The sequence below is a fragment of the Staurois parvus genome, unplaced genomic scaffold (genome assembly GCF_062004578.1).
Source record: "Staurois parvus isolate SC_StPar_1 unplaced genomic scaffold, SC_StPar_1.0 ptg000208l, whole genome shotgun sequence".
Taxonomy (NCBI): Eukaryota; Metazoa; Chordata; class Amphibia; order Anura; family Ranidae; genus Staurois; species Staurois parvus.
Genome location: NW_028318004.1, coordinates 1,498,318 through 1,512,593, shown reverse-complemented (window position 1 = coordinate 1,512,593; position 14,276 = coordinate 1,498,318).

Sequence of the window (14,276 nt, the reverse complement as noted above, 5' to 3'; positions counted from 1 at the left end):
AGAATCAGTGGAAATATCTATATTCCACACAACAACAATAGTATTCCACATCCAATTATCAAACCCCTACCTGGTTATCCCATCCAGAGGGGAAGTATTGGTAATATATTGACACTTTGTGGGAACCAGTGACACTAATACAGTGATCATTGCTAAAAATATACACTGTCACTGTATTAATGACACTGGTTGGGAAGGGGTTAAACATCTAGCACGATCAAAGGGTTAACTGTGTGCCTAGCTATAGGTTTTGTGTACACAGTGTGCTGTTTTTACTAGGCAATCTGCTCGATTTTATTCCCAGCTTTGCAGGAAAAGAAAATCTAGCAGATTGCCATTGACAGGACCCAGCTCTGCCTTGTTTACATAAGCAGAACTGTGCCCTGTCACTCTCCTGAACAATCGATGAGTGCCGACGCTCATCCATTGGCACCTGTTGATTGGATTCTGCTGTGTCCAATCGAAGCAGAAGCAACGCTCTGGCGGCATGCATGCACGCCCCCTGCAATGGAAGTGAAAAATCACGTGTATATACGTTTATATACAGTGCGTGATTTAGCACAGAACGTGCACCCTGTAGCAGTAAATCTTCTATAGGGTGGATGGAAAGTGTTTAAATATATCATCAAAAGAGGCTTGATAAGCGCAGAAAAATAGCAGTTGTTCATGTCAGAAATTCAGAGCAGTCCTGTACACATGTCCTGTGTTATCTCAATGAGTCTAATAAGCCTTCCTAGTTGTTATCTTGGAACTACATAATTAGTACCTAAGTTATGGAAAATAAGCTGGGGGGATGGAGTAGTTTAGCAAAAGTGCTGACACCATGTTTTGTAAGCCTACAAGAAGACGTGTCCATTTCTGGCACATCAGCAAGTATTTTTCTGTGTGTGCAGGGTATTTACCCCTTTCTGCCAAGGCATGGCATCCTTTTAGGTGGGCCTGTATGCCTGGGGGGGCGGGGTGGACTTCCTGATCACATAGCCACTATGGTTAGCTGTCACAATGGTCACATGAACAGGAGCCCATCCTGCCAGCCCCCTGATCATGAGTAAAGACTGAGATCTGTCATTGTGCTGGGAAACCTTGACCTTGGTGGTCCATGGATGCATATGTGTGGGGTTTGGACCAGGGGCAGACTGACAACTCATGGGGCCCCCGGACAATAGGGGATCATGGGGCCCCTGTGTCCTTGCCCAAACTCAAAAAAGCCTATGAAAAAGGTACCAGGGGCATCTCATTGGGCCCCCTACTGACCCGAGTTTTCAAATGGTCAGTCTGCCCCTGGTTTGGACATTAAAGATGAAGGCAAGTCAAATCCTAACTAAGCTTAAACCTACTCCAAACCCCATTCTAAGCCTATTGTATCTGCCCTGTAAAAGGAAAGATGGGTATACTTACCTATTCTGAAGTCACTCTGGTCTAGTCACATGATCAGGGACCAGCTCTGGCTTCAGGGTAGAGGAGGGACAGCCAACAGCCTATGGGTGACATCATCGCCCCGGCTCTTCAGCTGTTCTTGGCAATCTGTCCTCTTCACTGAAGCCAGTGCTGGAGAGATTATGTGACCAGACTGGAGGGACTTCAGAATAGGTAAGGATAGGCATCTTTCCTTTTACAGTGTAGACAGAATAGGCTTAGAATGGGGTTGGGAGTAGATTTAAGCCTAGTTAGGGTTTGCGTTTCCTTCCACTTTAAATTCACCCTCTTTTCTGTTGCACATATGCGTTACATCAGCGGTTACATCAGCGGTTCTCAACCTGTGGGTCGTGACCCCTTTGGGGGTCGAACAACCCTTTCACAGGGGTCGCCTAAGACCATCGAAAAACACATATTTCTGATGGTCATAGGAACCGACACACCGCTCCTCTATCCGTCTCCAGGTGGGTCCGCCCACATGCAGATACACCCACATACGAGTACCCGGCGTGATTCACAGATGTCATCACGCCGATGACATTCAGGAGAGTTGTTCAGGAGATTGTTCAGGAGAGTGACAGGGCACAGTTCTGCTTATGTAAACAAGGCAGAGCTGGGTCCTGTCAACGGCAATCTGCTAGATTTTCTTTTCCTGCAAAGCTGGGAATAAAATCGAGCAGATTGCCTAGTAAAAACAGCACACTGTGTACACCAAACCTATAGCTAGGCACACAGTTAACCCTTTGTTCGTCCTAGATGTTTAACCCCTTCCCAGCCAGTGTCATTAATACAGTGACAGTGTATATTTTTAGCAATGATCACTGTATTAGTGTCACTGGTTCCCACAAAGTGTCAATATATTACCAATACTTCCCCTCTGGATGGGATAACCAGGTAGGGGTTTGATAATTGGATGTGGAATACTATTGTTGTGTGGAATATAGATATTTCCACTGATTCTAATTATCATACCTAGATTATTCTGTGGAACGTATATACAGGATGCATTACATATGCATTACATGTATTACATACAGCTTCTTGTGCCAGTGAGTTACTTATTGTGAACTACATTTGGGATCCATTATCCTGTTCTCTTTCCTATCTCCCCCATTTCCCTTTTCCTTTCCTTTTTTCCTCTCTGTAGTAGAACTTGGTCTGTTGATCTATACACAGGGCTCTATTTGATTGGAGACGAAGGGAGGGGGCTTTGTATGTGGATGTTTATCCGAGACCATCATTCGACTTCTGTGTGGATGCTGCTACCCCGCATCACCGCTCATGTTGGCATGTGAGTTTGTGGAGAAGGTTCTTTCTTGTAAAGATTTTTGAAAAATTTATATGATGTATGTGACAAGGTTGGCGCCATAATGTACTTATGTGGACCAGTTACACATGTGTAAAGAGCAGCTACTGTGTAGAAAGCAGCTACTGTGTAGAAAGCAGCAGTATTGGAGGTAAAATGACACTTCGTGAATTATGATTACTGGGTAAATGTAAAATCATGAAAATACATCCTGCATATCAGATATTTACATTACGATTCATAATAGTAGCAAAATTACAATTATGAAGTAGCAACGAAAATAATTTTATGGTTGGGGGTCACCACAACATGAGGAACTGTTTTAAAGGGTCACGGCATTAGGAAGGTTGAGAACCACTGCGTTACATGGATGGGAAGAGGTTACAGGGATCAAACATGGTGATGCCCATGTATGCAGAGATGTACTGCATAAGTATTGTTTAGTTTTTATTTTGCCCTGACATACACTTTAAGCTGCTCTATTTTACCTCGGACCGGCATAATAAAAATGGCTGCTCACACTCGTGTCAACAAGTGTAATTTTCCAAAGCAATAAAGTTCTCAATTTCAAAATAACCCAGCAGGCTCTAGCAAAATGAGCAGATTTTCTCTAAATTGCTTGCGGTTGTATACCATAACAATATCTGTTCCAACAGTCACTCTACAGACATCATGAAACATCCGTATAAACAGACTGTAACGTTTTTATTGAGCTAAACGATAACAGGAAGCGACGGAAAGCAAAAAAAGAAAGATTTGCCAGGAGAATTAGACGACTGCGGTTGAAGAACACAGACACCGGCCGTCAATTCGAATCTATTTTTTTGTACATGAAAGAAGCGTGCTTTATTGATCGGTGACACGGCTTTTTCTGATCATGTTTCAGGACAATTGATTGTGATCATTAGGATTACTGGAGTCTTGAGTAATCTGTACAGGAAGAGCTCCTCGGAGCCTTGGGCAATTGAGAATAATGGGTGGAATAGGTGTGCAGCTTTGGCAAGGTTGAATGTCAATCTTCCTGACAAAGTGAGGGAATTCCGCAACTATTTTCAGCCCACTTCAAGTGACTTAAAATTACTTTGATGTCTGCTGAAGCATCACCAAATTGGACTCAGGTTGGAAAATGACATAGTCTGGCCAACATCCAGAAAAAAAGCCTTAAATCTCTTGTCATTTTACCAGTACGGGTGTGAACGCTTGGGAAAAGCTACGCCCATTGCTCAAAACGCTTATATAAACCCTTAACTCTCAAAATAGATTGAGAACATCTTTGCTGGTTTTCCTTAAAGCAGATATAAATTCTAAGTGAATAAGCCTATGTGCTTTGTGATGGAAATAACTACCATTTTTATTATTATTAAAATTCTATTTTCACCCTTTTAACATCCTTTGTTGCTTCTCAGTTCTCCTAATTTCTCGCAGCCACTTCCTATCTACATGCACCCCAACAATGGTTGCATGCAATTTCTCATTGTGACAATAGTGGACCGTGCCTGCATATTATGTGCTCAATACATAACTGACCTGATACCCAAATACTACCCTACCCGTGTCCTCCGCTCCTCACAGGACCTCCTACTCTCTAGCTCCCTGGTCTCCTCCTTCCACGCCCGATTGCAGGACTTCTCTAGGACTTCCCCCATCCTCTGGAACTCTCTACCCCAATCCATCAGACTGTCACCCACCCTCCTCACCTTCAGGAGCACCCTGAAAACCCTCCTCTTCAGGGAAGCCTACCCCAACCTCACCTAACACCTGACCTCACCTAACAACCTCCTCCACTCCTTCCACCACTCCATCCCCCACAGCCATCTCCTTCTGTATCACCTTCCCCTCCCTCCTAGATTGTAAGCTCGAAAGAGCAGGGCCCTCGAACCCCTCGTGTATTGTTACTGTCTTGTCTCATGCTCTGTCCCCCTTGCTACTGTACAGCGCTGAGCATACCGTTTGGTGCTCTATAAATACTGTATAATAATAATAAATTATCCAGTTGCAGTCTTCATTAGAAGCCCATTAGGTGGTGACCATGGACACAACTGGCAGGCAGACAGAGTGTTGTCGCCTCAAACTCATGGTAGCTTTGAATTTAAAACTCATCCTTATTAGTTGGAGGTGAAGCTTGGCAGCTGAAGTCAGTGTCTGGCTTCCTATATATGTATCTTCACCCACCTTTTTGTGTTCAAGTTCCTCCTGTTACATACTCCATAAAATAAAATAAAAGATACAGTAGAGATGATGGGGAGCCCCTCATAATGGGCACAGCAGGTGTGCAGACCCAAGAAGCTGCTTTTCCATATCACACCTGTAGGCTGCATGCAGCTTCTAACAAGCCTGTTCAAAAAATTCCTAAGTAGGTGACGCCCTTCATTCACTTATTCCTGCAAAGCTGAGGGGCGCATGCACCCAACATCCAACATGTCCTGCCAGGTTTGGGAAAAACATGCATGGCCTACAGGTATGACATTTAAGAGCAGCTTCTTGGGTCTGTACACCTGCTGTGCCCATTATAAGGGGCTCCAACTACCCCTCATGGATTATTTATTTATTTTTTTTCATTCTGTCTTTATTAATGTTTTACCAAAAGTTTACAAAACAAGTACACAAAATACAGTATAGGTACAAATACTAATATAAACAAAAAATTTATATTGTAATAGAAAAACAACCACTCAGGCCTCCCTGTAAACCGAATAGTATAATATAGGGCTCTCTGGGAGAGGTACAGTTACACAGTTGCATATAATACATGTCCAGAACACTTTCAATGTGTTACGCCAACAATGATAAAAATATGCTATGCTCCCCTATAAGGATGGCTGACCAGTCCCTGAGCTTCATTAATATAGGAGAGACTAAGAAAAAAAGGAAGGCATAGAGGCAGGGAAAAAGGGAAGGTGGGGTAAGTGGGGAGGTTTGCTCCTCTTGCTCCGACGCCAAACCAAATGACTCTAAAAGTCTCGTTTGAGTATTAACAAAGGCTATGTTGCTCTTCCCATAATGCATTTCAACAGCTTCAGTGACAACAGCACATCATGAAACCACCATGTAGTTCTTAAGAAGCCAAAGAGACAAAAAGGGTGATGTAGAGGATTTCCAGAGGGTGAGGATACAGGAGTGGGTTGCGTTAATCAAATGTCTAATAACTGATTGATTGTAGACTTTTTGCGGAATGTTGGAGTGATGGAGAAGGAAACATTCTAGGATATACAACATTGAACGTTGGGTGAACTTCTGTACTATGAAATGAACTAAAATGTTTGAAACAATGGGAAAGACCAGAAGATGTCTATCTTGTCTCCAAATCACAGCACCAGCAGGTGGCTGGAAGGGAAGGGTACATACAATGGAGCAGGGTGCGATACCATCGTGTAACTATTTAGTAGCCCGTCTCCTGGTGTTTACTGTAAAAAGAAGATTTGTAGGAGAGAGTCATAATTTGTGTCCACTCCTCTGGCGTCAGTTTGAGGACTTTTTTTTATTTTATTTAATGGAATACTGCATATACCAGGAGGAACTTAAACACACAAAGGTGGGTGAAGACATGTAAGAAGCCAGGAACAGACTTAAGCCACCAAGCTTCACTTATAACTTATAATAATGTTGAGATCTGGCACTTAAATAGGTTTGCAGAAAATCCCTGGGAAGCCACCGGGCTTCACCCCTAAATAAGAAGCATAAGGTTTAGGTTAGAAGCTACCATGGGTTTGCAGAAGACCTTTGTACTGAGTTCTCAGGTCTGCACATCTGCTGAAAGCATCATGAGGGGCTCCTGACATTCCTCCTGGATTTTTGTATTTTATTTAATGGAATATTTACCTGGAGGCACTTGAACAAACAAAGAAGCCAGGAATAGACTCAGGCCACTAAACTTCACCTATAACTTATAATGAGGTTTAGGTTTGTCACCAAAATGGGTTTTGAGGTGAATCCCTAGCATTTTTGAAGTTCATGAATTGCAAATATTTGGCAGAAAACTTTCACAGGTTCAAAACCATAAAAAAGAGACAACCTATTATGAACTACATAGTCTTTGCCCCTGGTTATCTGAGTCACAAGAACCAATTGGGATTTTTTTTATTGTAAATCAATACATTTATTTGGACTCCTTTATCCTTTGGTCTGGTGCTCCTTCCATTGGGTTTAAGTTCATGAACAGTTTTCTAAAATTTTTTTGTCAATATTTGCAAACTTTGTAGTGAACACAACTGAAATCTTCGGTGCGATATTGTCATTCCATATGGGTCATTTCTAAGGCTAATAAGCAATCTACTGTAAAACAAAATGTATGAGAAGCCAGGCATTACCACAACTGATGTGCACCAATGCAAAAAAAAAAAATCTCCCTTCTAGGAGTTAGAGCTCCAGTGCACACCGACAATCTGGTTGATGTGAGCCCACCCTTTTATAGAAAGGGTGTTGGCTTATCCATCCCTCTTAAGTATTGGTTCTTTTGACTCAGCTGACCAGGGGCAAAGACTATTCACTGCATAATAGGTTGCTCATTATTTCTTGTTGTGAATCTGCAAAGCTTTCTGCCAAAATGTTGTGATTCATAAATTCAGGAATTTCACAAATCCTGGGGATTCACTACAAACCCCATGTTGGTGATAAACCTGAACATCATCACAAGTTAAAGGTGAAGTTTGTTAACCTAAAATTTTATTATCTTGATTGCTCATGCAAATACTGTTGGCCAGTAACCCTTCTATTCCAGCAATTGCCTTTCCTACATACAGTTGCAAGAAAAAGTATGTGAACCCCTTGGGATTACGTGGAGTTTTGCAGGAATTGGGCATAAAATGTGCTCTGAACATCATCTAAGTCACAACAATAGAAGAACACAGTCTGCTGAACATAATACTACACAAACATTAGATGTTGCCATGGTTTAATTGCACATAACGTAAACATTCACAGTGCAGGGAGGAAAAAGTATGTGAGGCCATAGCTTAATGACTTCTCCCAGAGCTAATTGGAGCCAGGAGTGAGCCAACCTTGACTCCAATCAGTGGGATGATATTGGATGTGTTGCTGACAGCTGTCCTGCCCTTAAAAAACACACACCTGTTTTGGGTTTACTGGTTTCAAGAAGCATTGTCTGATGTGAACCATGCCTCGCAGAAAAGAGCTCTCAGAAGACCTACGATCAAGAATTGTTGACTTGCATGAAGCTGGAAAGGGTTACAAAAGTATCTCCAAAAGCCTTGATGTTCATGTGTCCACGGTAAGACAGACTGTCTACAAATGGAGAAAGTTTAGCACTGTTGCTACTCTCCCTAGGCATGGTCGTCCTGTAAAAATGACTGCAAGAGCACAGCGCAGAATGCTGCATGAGGTAAAGAAGAATCCCAGAGTGTCAGCTAAAGACCTACAGAAATCTCTGGCACATGCTAACATTTTTGTTGACACATCTACAATAAGGAAAACATTAAACAAGAATGGAGTACATGGGAGGACACCACGGAGGAAGCCATTGCTGTCCAAAAAGAATATTGCAGCACGTTTGAAGTTTGCAAAAGAGCACCTGGATGTTCCACAGCACTACTGGCAAAATATACTGTGGACAGATGAAACCAAGATTGAGTTGTTTGGGAAGAACACACAACACTATGTGTGGAGAAAAAAAGGCACAGCACACCAACATCAAAACCTCATCCCCACTGTAAAACATGGAGGAGGGAGCATCATGGTTTGGGGCTGCTTTGCTGCCTCAGGGCCTGGACGGATTGTTGTCATTGATGGGAAAATGAATTCCAGAGTTTATCAAGACATTTTGCAGGAAAACGTACGACCATCTGTCCGCCAACTGAAGCTCCGCAGAGGATGGGTGATGCAACAGGACAATGACCCAAAGCATACAAGTAATTCAACAATACAATGGCTGCAACAGCACAGAATACGCCTTCTGGAGTGGCCCGGTCAGAGTCCTGACCTCAACCCGATTGAAATGCTGTGGCATGACCTTAAGAGAGCGATTCACACCAGACATCCCAAGAATATTGCTACACTGAAACAGTTTTGTGAAGAGGAGTGGTCCAAAATTACTCCAGATCGTTGTGCAGGTCTGATCTGCAACTACAGGAAACGTTTGGTTGAGGTTATTGCTGCCAAAGGAGGGTCAACCAGTTATTAAGTCCAAAGGTTCACATACTTTTTCCTCCCTGCACTGTGAATGTTTACATGGTATGTGCAATTAAACCATGGCAACATCTAATGTTTGTGTAGTATTATGTTCAGCAGACTGTGTTCTTCTATTGTGACTTAGATGACGTTCAGAGCACATTTTATGCCCAATTCATGCAAAACTCTACGTAATTCCAAGGGGTTCACATACTTTTTCTTGCAAGTGTAGGTTCATACAGGAAAGCAATATTTTGTATCCAATAAAGGTTCTTGTTTTAACTGAAGCCCTGATGAAGGGGGAGTTTTTTGTGACCCTCGAAACGCTTTTGAATTTTTCATGGCGTAAATCAATAAATTAATTTGACTCTCTTATCCTTTGGTCTGGTGCTGCTTCCATTGGTGCAGCTTTTTTCAGGTAACCTGCCAGGTAACCCACTGGAGGGTAGCCCTGTCTGTTGTGAGCAGCCTAACCTGAGCCAGTGAGCTTGCTGAATGTTTTTGTTCTCTCACTACTTTGTATAAACTCATACCCAGCGCATTTCGGATGTCTTTTTCTGAAAGTGGTAATAAAAGCAGAAGGTCTATGCATTCTACGCAAGAAATAAAACAAAAACTGCATGCAGTGCCCCCCCTTGTACATACCTGAGCCTGATCCCGAACCAGCGATGTGCGCAAAAGCAGCGGCTCTCTCGGCTCTCTCTTTTTGTTGGTTTAGACACAGCAGTGGGAGCCATTGGCTCTCATTGCTGTCAATCACAGCCAGTGAGAAGGGCGCAGGGGGCGGCCTTCTTATGGACACAGAGCCGATTTGCAAACACAAGTGCCCCCATAGCAAATGGCTATGGGGGCACTTGGCAAGGGGGAGGAGACAGGAACCCGAGAAGAGGAGGATCAGGGCTGCTCTGTGCAAAACCATTACACAGAACAGGTAAGTAGGACATGTTTGCTTTTTTTTAAAGAAAAACTGTTGCTTTACAATCACTTTAACTGCTTTAGAACTTCCCTATAGCAAATATACTGCTACAAGGCAGGCACCTGTGTGCAGGTCACGTGTATATATATATGTGTGTGTGATTCTGCATTTCTGGGTAGGGGGTGCACGCGCCATACCCACACCGCCATTCATGTCCGCGAATGTCAACCACCGGGTCCTGGCCGGTCATTACCCACCGGCGCACAGTGATTACCGACCATCTCCGACGGGGAGGAAGATTGTTTTGTTTACAAACAATCTTCCTCCCTGTCAGCTCAAGCACACTGCTCTGGATGGATTTGTACAGTACAGCCATCCCAATCAGTGTGCTTACAGTGAAGAACAACCCCCCCACCCCCTAGTAAAACACTCCCAGCACACAGTTAACCCTTTGATCTCCCCTCACATTAACCCCTTCCTGCCCAGTGCCATTAGTACAGTATCAGTTTTTTTTAGCACTGATCACTGTATTGGTGTCACTGGGGATGTCAGAGACCCCAAGTTAGTTCCCCCCCCAGTGCCAGAATGTCCACCGCAGTCCCACTAAAAGTCGCTGATCGCCACCATTACTAGTATAAAAGAAAAAATCCCATTGTCTGTAAACCATTTAATTTACACGTATTGGGATTTTTTTTTTAGCAAAGACATGTCGCAGAATACATTTTGGTCTAAATTTATGATGAAATTTTATTTTTTTATTTTTTTACTGGACATGTTTAATAGCAAAAAGTCCAAAATATTGTTTTTTTTCTAAAAATTTTCTGTCTTTATTTGCTTATAGCGCAAAAAATTAAAAAACACACAGGTGATCAAACACCACTGAAAGAAAGCTCAATTTGTGGGGAAAAAAAAGGACATAAATTTGGGTGCAGCGTTGCATGACCGCACAATTGTCAGTTAAAGTAAAGCAGCGCCGTAACACAAAAAATGGCCTGGTCAGGAAGGGGGGGGGGGGGGGAATCCTCAGGAGGGCGAATGGTTAATGAACCAAGGCATATTTTCTCCTTCCTATATAACTAAAATACCATTTTTGGGTTGCCTGACCCTTTCGTTGCTCATTGTACTAACATCTGGCATGAAATATAATTGGTTCCTATGGGTTACAGTACATGCAGCTCTATACAAGGAAGAGTCATTATCCATTCGTTAGACCTGATGACCTCTCTTTATTTTACATTGCAGTCCATGAGTCTACTTTTCTGGTATATCGCCTTCTGGTTTAGCCATCAGCATCACAATGCAGATTCTGCAGCCTAGACTCCTATTATGAACTGTCTTGTTGAAAGGAGCGATTTATTCATCCATCATATTATTTGTTCAGTGTGGTATCCTCATCTCTATTCCCCGTAACAACGTCTAGATAGCTCTACCTGCTCCTTTTTCCTTTGTTATGTCTGTGGGCCGCTCTGACATAATTAGACTTGATTACTCCCAGAAGCCTTCCACTTTGATGACTGTCAGCAAAATATCTTCTATCATTTATCCCTCCGTCCCTTTTACGCCTCTTTGCTCGGATCTCGGTATGCTTGCAAGTTTGTATTTGTTAGTTCACAAAGGTAACAAGCAATGTGTATTGTATCTTACTCCTTTATTCACTGGGGGCTGAATTAATTTCAAAAGCTACTTCAGGCAAAAAAAAAAAACCTGAAACTAGTCAGTCAGGACATCAAAGTAGATTGAAAGCCAACCACTCAAATTTTATATACTGTAAACTTGAATATATTTTTTATTATTTTTAAAAGTCAACACCTTCAAGTTTCATTAAAAGAAACACATGATGATCCTGCCACAAAGGTCATTGTCCAGGTACTTTCTGTTATTGGGTGAAAATGTTCTGTGCCTAGGGGTGGTGTAAGGGACATGCTGGATTCAGATCGTTGAACTGTCAAACTGGGTCTTTAATGGAGCCTAGTGGATTGGATTCTGCAGCTATTCCCAGAAGCAGGAGACCCCCTAGAGCAGTAGAGGTCACCCAGACTGAGAAATCCACGTACAGATGAGACAAAAAGAGCACCAAATGGTTGTCCTGAATCCAAATCTTTAATTGGTGTCTCAAGTGACAAAAGGCAACCAATGCGTTTCCGGGACTGAAAATCACCTTCATCAGAGCTTACAGTGTTACTAAACCCACAACAGTACAATCAGTCTGTATATGTATTAAAGCATGCATTTTATACTCACTGTGGAACCTAAGGGTTAATCCTCTGCATCGTGTAATAAAGCTTTTTGATCCTGTCTTCTCTGATCCTCCACTTCTATTACTATCCCCAATCCATCTGCCATAATGCAGATGTCTGGGGAGACCAGATATAGTGAATGCAGGGTCTGGGGAGACCAGATATAGTGAATGCAGGGTCCGGGGAGACCAGATATAGTGAATACAGGGTCCGGGGAGACCGGATATAGTGAATGCAGGGTACAGGGAGACCAGATATAGTGAATGCAGGGTCCGGGGAGACCAGGTATGCTGAATGCAGGGTCCTGGGAGACCAGATATAGTGAATGCAGGGTCCGGGGAGACCAGATATAGTGAATGCAGGGTCCAGGGAGACCAGATATAGTGAATGCAGGGTCCGGGGAAAGCAGATATAGTGAATGCAGGGTCCGGGGAGACTGGATATAGTGATTGATCAGTGATCTGAATGCAGACTACTTTTTCAGAGGAGCTGTGGGTTTAGAAGCAGCTCTAAATCTAACCTACTAATCATAGGCTCTATGGGCCGTTATGTAAGTCTAGTAAATCGCACCTACATTAACATTTCCCCATAACAATGAACAAAATGTGGACAGTCATAATTCATTTTCCTGGGACACTTCAAGATCCAGTAAAGCATAATAGTTGCAATTTAAATCATTTGGTTCCATTGACACATGAAATGCAAAATCAAGCCGACCAATTTAGACTGAGAAAAATGATATAAAATGTATACGTAGAAAATTGGCGGATTATAAAGCTATAAAAAGGGAAAAAAATAACTACAAAGGATTTACTAAAGATGTGTTCAGAAAATTTGGAGTTTAAGTGATAGCCTTTATTGTCTAAGGCCCCGTTCACATATCGTGTCGCAGGAATGAGTATTCCCACTACGCAATTGTCAAAGCGTAATCCTCACGGATGAGGATGTCACAAGGGGCAGCCAATTTACTTGATTGGACTGCCCTATGCGTGTTTTTTGCCGAAACAGAAGCTCCAGCTCCTTTTTGGGCAACAAGCTTCATTTTAAAGCTGCATTTTGCTGTGAACGCCACACAATCCTGTCGCATGACAGTTGCAGCAGAATCACATTGCTTTGGGGTGCTATTAAAGGATAATGGCACCCAAATGCACGTTACATTTTTTGCAGGAGTTGTCATGTGGGCAGCACAATGGCTAAATGGTTAGCACTTCTGCCTTGCAGTACTAGGGTCATTGGTTGGAACCCCAGTCATGGCATCTCCTGCCTGGAATTTGCATGTTCTCCCTGTGTCTGCGAGTGTTTCTTCCGGGTATTCTGGTTTCCTCCAACACTCCAAAGACATGCTGGTAGGTGAATTGGCTCCTGTCTAAATTGGCCCTAGTATGTGTATGTATGAATTTGAGTTAGGGACCTTAGATTGTACGCCCCTTGAGGGTTATGGACTGATGTGAATGTACAATATACAGTTGTGTTCAAAATAATAGCAGTGTGTTGAAAAAAGTGAATAAAGCTCAAAATCCTTCTAATAGCTTTTATTTCCATCCACACAAATGCATTGGGAACACGACACATTCTATTCCAAATCAAAACATGGAGAAAAATAGATCAAATTTGTGTTGTTCCTCTAAAAAAATTTAACAAAAGTGAATATTAGACGGTTCAAAAAAATAGCAGTGTTTGTATTCTTCTTTACAAACTCAAACATTCACTATATAAACTGAAAAATGTTTGAAGATTTTGCTTTCCTTTGAATCCCTTAATGAATATTTGGTTGTAGTCGCACTGTTTCTGAGAACTGCTGTACATCTGTGTTGCATGGAGTCACCCAACTTCTGGCCCCTGTGATCAGGTATTCCAGCCCAGGATGATTGGTCTACATTCCACAGTTCTTCTCTATTTCTTGGTTTGCCTCAGAAACTGCATTTTTGATGTCACCCCACAAGTTTTCTATTGGATTAAGATCCGGGGATTGGGCAGGCCACTCCATAACGTCAATCTTGTTGGTCTGGAACCAAGATGTTGCACGTTTACTGGTGTGTTTGGGGTCATTGTCTTGTTAGAACACCGATTTCAAGGGCATTTCCTCTTCAGCATAAGGCAGCATGACCTCTTCAAGTATTCTGATGTATTCAAACTGATCCATGATCCCTGGTATGCGATAAATAGGCCCAACACCGTAGTAGGAGAAACATCCCCATATCATGATGCTTGCACCACCATGCTTCACTGTCTTCACAGTGTACTGTGGCTTGAATTCAGTGTTTGGGGGTCGTCTGAC